The 10,137-nt window shown below is 30.9% G+C and overlaps 1 long non-coding RNA gene across 1 annotated transcript; it reads left to right on the forward strand.

The window, feature by feature from the left end:
- The first annotated feature begins 7,784 nt into the window (after positions 1 to 7,784).
- On the forward strand, positions 7,785 to 9,487 carry LOC114077121. Its single transcript, XR_003578157.1, has 2 exons — positions 7,785 to 7,863; positions 8,720 to 9,487. It is a non-coding gene; the product is annotated as an uncharacterized LOC114077121 (long non-coding RNA).
- The last annotated feature ends 650 nt before the right edge of the window (positions 9,488 to 10,137 follow it).

Raw genomic sequence — 10,137 nt, forward strand, 5'->3', positions numbered from 1 at the left:
TCTTTATTGGCATTAGTTAAGTGTCATTAGAACCAATGTCTCTAAAGGCTTTAGGGACATATACAAAGAATGTTATAGCCGCTAAAAATACATATTTTTTTGGTGACAATGATCATTTTTGATGTAGGGCCTCTTCCTTTTACTTGTTCTTCCATCACTAATTATTTTTATCGAGATAAATAATATTCATCTCATTTAAACACAACACTTCACCCTTTTTAGCCACACAATATTAGTAATTGTTATAAGATAGAAACATTAATGGCGGAAGAACAAGTGGAGGGGAGGCTAAAATGGGTTGGGACATTGGGATGACATGCCACATAGTATTTACTTCTTCAAAATTTCCGCTATTATATGGGATCAAGACATTTTAACAGAGGAAAAATATATTTGAATTATTCAAGTAATTGTAGTGTAATCTTAAATCAAATAGTATAAGGAAGAATAAAACTGATTTTTTTTTCTCAAAGTAAAGAATAAAATTTGACCATTTTTCCATTTATAAGTATAACTAGGGGTGTACATGATCAGATTGGTTTGACTTTTTCAAATATCAAATCAAATCATTTGTGTCGGATTTTTGAATTTATAAACCAAATCAATAAAACTCGAGTTTTCAACTTCGGGTTTCTTCGGAGGTTTTTTCTTCAGATTTTCGGGTTTTTCGATAAAGTACTCATACAAACATATAATTTACTTGTACTTCAAATATTTCTTTAGTTCTACCAAAATGCAACTATCTAAGCTATTTCTCAAGAAAATAACAAAAAATATGATATGATCAATGAAACTAAAATATCCAACAAAAAAATAATACTAAAATAGCGTAAAACAAATATCGCAAATTAATAAATCATAATGAAATTGATCATAATTTAAAGTACTAAATCATGCTAAAATAAGTTTAGTAAGTATTAGTTTAATGACTAAATATTAAAAGAAAGTAAAAATAAATCATGTATTTTAATTGTCTAGATCTATGTAAAACTAAAAAACAAATATTCAATATTATTGTCATTCTTAGTGTTGAATTGATTTTCTTTTTCCATTAGTATTAATTTGATATTTATTTAAACTTTATTATAATTACCAACGTGTATGGACTATAATCTTTATTAGATAATTAAGAATTCTAACTTCCAAACATAAAATAAATATATTAAAAGATAAAAACTATGAAAAGTATAAGAAATATTTAAAAATTACATCAAAGTAAGTATTTTTACGTATGAAATAAAATTTTAAAATTATACATATAATGTCGGGTTGGTTTGGTCTCGGGTTGATTTTTTTAGTTGAAACCAAACCAACCCAAATATAGTCGGGTTTTTTTCCAATACCAAATCAAGTCAAGCCAAATCACTTGTTGGGTTTTTTTTGGGTTTGAGTCAATTTGTGATTTGATTTGATTTTTTGTTCGAGTTTGTACACCCCTAACTATAACTACACCGTCAAAGCTTTTTAAGTAAATTAAAAAGGTTAGACATCCTATTTAAAATTTTGTCTGGATTTGAATCATGATATTCACAGCTTCACCATCTTCAGTAGTTGTTAAATTTTCATTATTTGATGCTCCTAGCAATAAAATATAGGGAAAATGCTCACGTACTCGCTAGACTATGGTCGAAAACTCAAAGACACACCTTAACTAAACTAAGATCCTATTACCCCATGAACTTTTTTTTTTTTTTTATAATTTTGTGCATCTTAGTGGCATCCAAATATCTCCCATACGCCTCAATTGTGTGGAATCACGAAGTGTGCCACGTAAGATGAAATCTGCATAAAATTACAAAAAAAAAAGTTCAGGGGGATAATAGGACCTTAGTTTAGTTAAGGCGTGTCTCTGGAATTTTGGTCATAGTCTAAGAGAGTACTTGTGCATTTTCCCAAAAATATATCTAATTTTAAATTTTTTTAGAGTGATTTATTAGCCGTCTTGAGGTAGATGAGGATTGCAACTTAACAATTTGTTTTCTATAGTTAAAAGTTTGGAAATATTTTTTATTATTATTCTACTATATACAAGAAAGGATATAAAAAAAATTAAGCAACTCCGCGATGCAAGGTGTGCTTAGATTTAGTTTTGTTAATAAAGAGAAAGTATCTCAAAGAAAAAAAAAGCAAGGGATATTAGGTCTTACCTTACTAATCATAATGACGCAACAATATCTGCTAATTAACAAGCATGAAAAAAAAGAGTTAGAGAAAGCTAGATATTCTATAATTATCGTAGAGTTTATAATACACTTTGTGATGATACTACAAATGAGGATGTTTAAGTAATGAAAAAATATCAAATCTAATAATAAAGTTGTGTTATCAGCCTCAAACTTCATTTTATATATGTAAGAATTAAAAGAGATGGATTGTTCATGTTAAGTAACATGAAGTATTTTCCTCTTGTCTTATTCGTCAAATATGTCCAACAAACTTTATAGTTCATCACTTCTTTTTTGATTTATTGGATCTTGTTGTTGTTGTTGAAATTATCATATAATTTTGTTTGTCAGTTGCATTGGTAGGTTTGTTAGAATAAATTCTTCAGTCACTATACCATCCCCATCTATGTTAACTTTCATGTGTCACCTTTTTATTTTTGTTGCTTCCACTTCTTTGTTGCCTAGGCGAGTGATCAACATCCTTAGCTACCTTATCAAATAATATGTTTAGCATATCATCCTCATCATCCTCGTCAAACATTTCACTGCCCAAGTCACCATCATAAGTTGTAGTTGGACTAAGTCTTGAAATTACAACTTGTGTCTCATGGATTTTTTTCCAATACCTTGGTGGTAATAGTCAAGATCTTTTTGGAGTTATCAATTGTCACTGCCATTAATGGATTTGCCCTACTTGAAGTCACAAATACGGGTTCTTAAGGACTTAACTTACTCCTTGCAGGTGAAGAAATATGCTCCTCTTCCTCAACTAAATCTTTCCATCTAGAATCACTTGTTTCCTTCACCCAACTCTTGTAATTCCTTCTCGAGATCGATTGACTGTTGTCCATATATTTTATGTCACCCCCGAGCCTACACCATGTGTGTGATTGATACTCTAGAATCATTGATAGCCCCAAGCAAATCCTTGTTCTAGTTTAGTTCTTAGCGGAAAACTTACTCATATTAAAAAAACATTAAAAATAAACTATATTTCAAATGTCTCAAAAGATAAATTCAAAAATGTTTAAAGAAACAATTCAACTGGCCAAAAGAGGAAACTCATGTCTCAACATGAATAACTGTAAATGAAAAGACTCATGAACGAGTGTCTATCTATCTATGAAGCCTCTAATACTATGATGGATGTTGGGACAAGACCCCTGATCATCCTAACAAATGAAATAACTAAAAATAAAGAAGATGTCCTCCGCAAGCTAGGAGACTCACCAATACTCTAGAACTCACTAGATCAACGAAGCGCTGGATGATGATCCTGGTTATATTTATCTGCATCATAAAAGATGCAGGCCAAATGAAGTCAGTACATGAAATGTACGAGCATGTGAGAGGAAATATAAAACATGACATAAGCTTGAACCAGAACTGAAGAAACACTTAACTAGTCTCAACTCAACTCATTTTTGTATAAAGCAATAGAAATAATGTAGTATAAATAAAAGCTATAAAACAGTAGATAACAACTCAACGTATTAGAAAATACAATATAAATTCTGTTTATACGCAAAAATACAAAATAACTTTGTTTGGGAGATTCTCTGACCGACAACCATCACTGTGAGCTATGCGATGACATAGTGTCTAGCCCATGCTGCCAGAATTGTCCTATACTTTGCCGGGATATAAAACTCCTTAACTAATTGGATCCACTAGTCTATGCTAAAAAGCAATAAAAGAATAATCTAAAAAGTATGACTCTTTTCCACCCACGCTGGCTACATAGTTTCACTACAACAAACATGATATATACCTTCAAAATTATTAGCTACGACGTCAAATTCGTCACTAATTATTTGCTTTAAGTGATAAAATTTACTTTGCGTGCTTAAGTATATGAGACACATACTTTTAGTGATGAAATATAAAAATTCGTAACAAAGTTTGTCCACTAAAGTTTACCACCAAAAAATTAATTGGTGCCATTTTGTTAAGTAGTGTTAGTCATTAATTTATAGTTATCGGTAACTCATTATTTCATCACTTATAGTGTATGCAATTCGTGACAAACTATGACATCAAATTCGTCACTAAGTATTCGCTTTTAGTGACAAAATTTACTTTTCGTGCTTAAATATATGAGACATACTTTTAGTGACGAAACATAAAAATCGGTAGCAAAGTTTTGTCCATTAGAATTTCCCACCAAAAAAATTATTGGCGTCATTTGTTTAGTAATGTTAGTCACGAATTTAAAGTTATCAGTGACATAATATTTCGCAACTAATAATGTATTAATTCATGACAAAATATTTTTTGTCTTGTAATTTATTAAATTTTGGACACAAAAAAATTTCATCTAAAGAAATATGTTATTACAATATACAGAAATTAGAGTTCGTACTTATATATTATAAATTTTAGCTATAAAAAATTTAGATTAATTATGACATTTATTTTGTCATTAATAATATAAATAATTGGTGACAAATATTTTATTTTCTCCTATCAATCTGTAATTTAGTGACGACAAAAAAATTGTCACAAAATACGTAAGGTGTTAAATAGTGACGACTTAAAATTTGTAGTGAATAATTCAACTATTTGCTACGAAAAAAAAGTCATAGCTAAATACAATTTTTTGCTACAATTGTTCATAATTACAAGTGACAACTTACAAAAAGAATAATACAAGTGATTGATAAGAAATAGACAGAGTCCATCCGTTAATTAGCGGTGAAAATTTAAAACCAACGAATTCGGTCGATTTTGTAAAAACGAAAAAGTTTGATATACCAATTTTCTTAAATTACGCAATTATAAAATGCATCATTTGAAAAATACAATCCATGTTATAAGTAGTGAGGCACGGTTCTACCACTAGGTCACTAATATTTTTTGGTTTTACACTTTCATTTTTTTATTTGATACACTTTCATTGATAAGCACGATAAAAATTAATTTCTCGAGTCTTTGTGCTAATTTTTTTGTGTGTCTATTGATTTGTGATCGATAAACTACATAGACTAAGTTGATCTATTTGCGTCTGTTTATAAATATGTACATATTTAATAGTAATTTCACATACATACGTAGAGTAACTATACCAAGATAACATCGACTTACAAATTTAGACTTTGCAAAGATGCGATATATTTGATGAATTTCTATTAGCTTTTCCTATCAGTGAAAATTTGAAATAAACAAAAAAATGAAAGCATAAATAAAAGAAATGAACTAACTATGATTTCAAATATATTATGATGAAATACTATAGTTATGAGTATCAATGTTCAACTTGAACCGATTATTAATTTTTTCAATAAAATCGGAAGTTTAATTTTAAATAAATTTATAAGTGTATCGAACAATTTTTAAAATTAACAAAACAAAATGAAAAAATAGTACTTAATGTATTTATAGATATTTAAAAAAATATACAGTTTGATTATAATTTAATCTACATTTGAATGCATTGTGGATGGTAAATTTTATACATTTGTGTATGAGTATAAATAATCATATAAATTATGCTAGTCTAATTATTCATTTAGAAGTGCCAAAAGAAATTGATTTTTATTTAAATACTAAAAATGCAAGACTTATTTAAGAGTGACAAAAATAAGATTTTTTTTACGACCCAAATAAAGGTATTTATTGACATATTATTCATTAGGTTTTTAGCCAGAAGAGAAGAGATACAAAGTGTTTCTATCATCAACACAAAAAGGCTACAGAAAACGATGTGGTCTAACTTTAAGCATAGATGAATTGTGGAGAGAGACTCAAAGCATTACTTCCTCTACTCCTTATTCTATGTCTAGTGTTGGCATTAGAGGAGTTATCTATTAGTTTGTTAGCAATCACGAACGTGTTATAGCTGCAATTGATGTTAAATCTGAAAATTTTGAAATTGTTGCGTTGTGGAATGCATCTCATTGGGCGTTATCGTACGAGTTGATAGATGTGACTGGTAAATTAGGTGTTATAGATTATAGGTTATGGGTAAGTGGATTCTTTGACTTGTTAATTTTCAAGCAGACTATATAAAAAGAATGACAGAGACTTATGATTCGATTTCCTTCAATATGGAACGACATAGTGTTTGGACCTATATCATCCGGCATGTCCCGTGATGGAGAGATTGAATTTGTGGTTAACTTAAACTCTGGCATTTTATGTTTGTGTTATGATGTCAATACAAAGATTTGGAGAGAATTAGGAATCTCATGTCTTCCAGAGAATTCAGAGTTTTTTGTGATTTTGAGAACATTCCAGGACTCGCAGTCTTATTTGGCTTGTTGTTGACGGAAAAAATACTACTAAATCAATCACTATTCTTGTTCACAGAGTCAAATCTTATTGTGCAATACTCTGTTTTCAAGTTTAAAGTGGGAGGCCTTTTGAGTTCATAATCTCGATTTGTAGTTAGTGATTTATGTAGCTTTTATTGAATCTGTATGGATCAGTTTACAGTTACCTTTAGTTTTGCAATTACAATTCCTCTTGCAGATCAGTTTATTAAATCACGCTGATCTCGAGATTGCTGTTATGGTTCAACTTTCTGGCCATTGGTTTACTGGGTGTTCCGTTTTAAATTCATAGCATTACTACATGAATGAACTTGCGTGATCGTAAAATAAAACAGTTCTTGAAAGGTCGTCAATAAGATATTTGACATACAAGCACTCATCAAATACCTTCCGGTTTGAACAAAATTACCCAAAGGGAACGAGACTTTCAACATAACTATAAATGCCTTTGATGTCGCGTTCCTTAGGAGGAACATTGATTTTGAATTCTCTCCAACTCTTTCTTGTGAAATCATAACACAAACAACATAAATCACCTGAGATCACGACGAATACAATCTCCCCATCGAAGAATGATGCAAATCTAGGCTTTGCGTTGTTCCATATCGAGGGAACCCCAATTATATGTCTCTCCCATTCTCTTTTTGGAGTCTTTTCTAAAATCCATAAGTCAAAGTATCCTTTTACCCATTTTATGTAATCTATGACCCCTAATTTACCCTTCACCTCTATCAATTGGTAACAGTACGCGAACTCAATTGAGTTCCACAACGCAATATTTTCGATTTTTTCAGATTTAACATCAAATGAAAGTATAAATGTATAATCTGCCATAGCAAATCGATAGATGATTCCACTAATGCAAACACTGGGCAACCAATACAGAATCAAAGGGAATATGTTCGTACTGTCTCTCCATGATTTGTCTATGCCTTAAGTAAAAACAGAGTACTTTGTGTGCATTTTTCGAGGATGATGTGTTGTCCGGAGAACTTTGTACTTGTTTTCTTCCGGGTCAAAACCTAATGAAAATGTATTCCAGCATTTACCTTCATTTGGGTTGGGCAGAAATCTTACTTGTTTTGTGCTGGGATTGAAAACAGCTGGTTGCATATATGATGATACGGAACCACAAAATAAACCATCAACGCAATTCAAACGAGAATATGAAGGGACACAGTTGTATAGGTTATTAAACGGGTCAGCTTGAAGAACGGAGACAGAGGATTTTCCATCTTTCTTTTCCTCCGCAGTATAATAAACTCCATCTCCGTGCAAAAGGAATTTTGTCCCACCAGAATGACATTTACGGATATGGGAAAAAGCCGATTCGGATAGCATTGAATTACAAAATGTGGAAACACACTTGAAACGCATTAACGAATTAGAAGGAAGCCATGAGAATATTTCAAATATTATTTCTTGAGGTATTTTGCTGGAAGAATTCATAATGTTGAAGGCTGACCGCTAAAGTTCTGTTTTTTTTTGCCTCTTATTATTGATGAAGTTCTGTTTGGCTCTCTGTTTCCTAGTAAGACTCTATTTCTTTGTAGTACATTACAACTAGGACTCCCAAAAAATTGAACTTGTTTAAAATCGTAAAAATAAAATTATTGCAACGGAATTTAAATTATTATTTTTTAAATCCCTAAACAAAATCTTTTTTTTTTGTAATAGCACTTTGCATATGATTTTGTTTTAGAGCAACTATCATAACATTATATCAACATATTTTATTTTATATCATATACTAATAAAATTACGTGCGCCTAGTACAAGTACGATACTGAAAGACAATACTTCCATGGGAACAGTATCATAATAGATCAGGAACTCTATCTTGTTATGATATGAATACAAAGATTTGGAGAGAATTAGGACTCTCCCAGTATCAAAGACATTTATCGTTATATAGAAAGACTAGTCATGTAGAGGCATTAGTTTGTTTTGTACACTGTCATTTTTTTAGTCGAAACAAAGCTTATATTGTCAAAATTGTAATATATGATGGAAAACATGACTCTCTTTAGGTAACTTTTTACTTGTCGTAGGAATGATTTCTATGTCGGAATTCAGAGTTTTTTTTTTTTTGATTTTGAGAACATTCTTATTTGTCTTGTTATTGCACAATAATTATGAGGATATATAATATTCTTTGAGTTGTAGTTAAAGGATTCATTAATTTACATAAGAATATGTAGCACTCTATCATTCTTATTTGTCTTGTTATTAACGGAAAATTACTACTAAATTAATCACTAATCTTGTTCACTATGTGACCAGTTTATTATAACTTGAAATCTTATTCCGCAAATCTGTATGGATGGTATGAAGACATTCTCAGGAGAGTTGATTGGCTAATTCCGAGATTACTAATCCACAAAGTTATGATGTTGTTTCCTTTCAATTGGCTAGAATCCATTACTTTGTCGAGTTATAGCATGACTACATGGATTAATTTACGTGAACAAAATCTTAACACAAAATAAAATAGTTCCTGAAAGGATATTTGGGTGAAAAAGAAGGGGTGAAATAAGCACGTACACCAAAACTCGAAATAATCCAAAGAAAACAAGACTTTCAACATAATATAAATGTAATATATTTCTATTTTGGAGACTTTAATACCAAGGCTACAATCCTATAGGTTCAAGTTACCCAAATTCAACAAAAAGGACATGCAACCACTTATGATGTCTTCCAGTTTGAACAAAATTATCCAAAGGGAACAAGACTTTCAACATAACTATAAATGCCGTCGATTTTATTTTCCTTTGGAAGCCCCTTTATTTTTAATTCCCTCCAACTCTTTCTTGTGACGTCATAACAAAAACAACGGACAACACTTGAACTTAAGTACAAGACAAATACGATCTCCCCATCACTAGGAATGGGGGACGGTATAAATAGAGGTTTTTTCTCATTCCATATCGAGGGAAAGCGAATGATATGTCTCTTTCATTGTTTTCTTGGAGTCTGCTCTAAAATCCACATGTATATGTATCCACTTCCCGTTACATAACTATAATCTATGACTGCTAATTTACCCTTCACCTCTATCAGAAGGTAATAGTGCTCAAAGTACGACTGCGACTGCGAAAAAAATGTTTTCCACAATGCAATAATTTCATAATTTTCAGATTTAACATCAAATGCAACAATAGAAGATTTGTAACCGTTTATAAAAGGCTCATAGATGAACATATAGATAACTCCACTAATGCAAACACCCGGGGCTACTAGATGGGGTACAAGAGAAAACATGTTGAGTCTATCTCCATGATTTGTCTATCCTTCTTGAGCATGATATATTGTCGAGACAACTTTGTATTTGTTTTCTTTTGGCTCAAAACCTAATGAATAGTTACACGGAGGAATATCTTTATTTGGATGGGGCAAAAATCTTACTTCTTTTGTACTGGGATTGAAAATTTGTAGAGTTGATGATGTCCAAGCACAAAATAAACCATTAACAAATGAATTGAAAAAATAATATGTATGGACATGATTGTTGGATTTATTAAATCTGTCAACTTGAAGAAGGGAGGCAGAGGTTTTACCATCTTTATTTTCCTCCGCGGTGTAATAAAATTCTCCTCCTTAAGGAATTTTGTCCCCCTCGAACGACATCGGTGGATATCCAAAAAAATCTGATTCCGATACAATCGAATTACACAATGGGAAAAAACACTCTTTAAACC

The sequence above is a fragment of the Solanum pennellii genome, chromosome 1 (genome assembly GCF_001406875.1).
Source record: "Solanum pennellii chromosome 1, SPENNV200".
Taxonomy (NCBI): Eukaryota; Viridiplantae; Streptophyta; class Magnoliopsida; order Solanales; family Solanaceae; genus Solanum; species Solanum pennellii.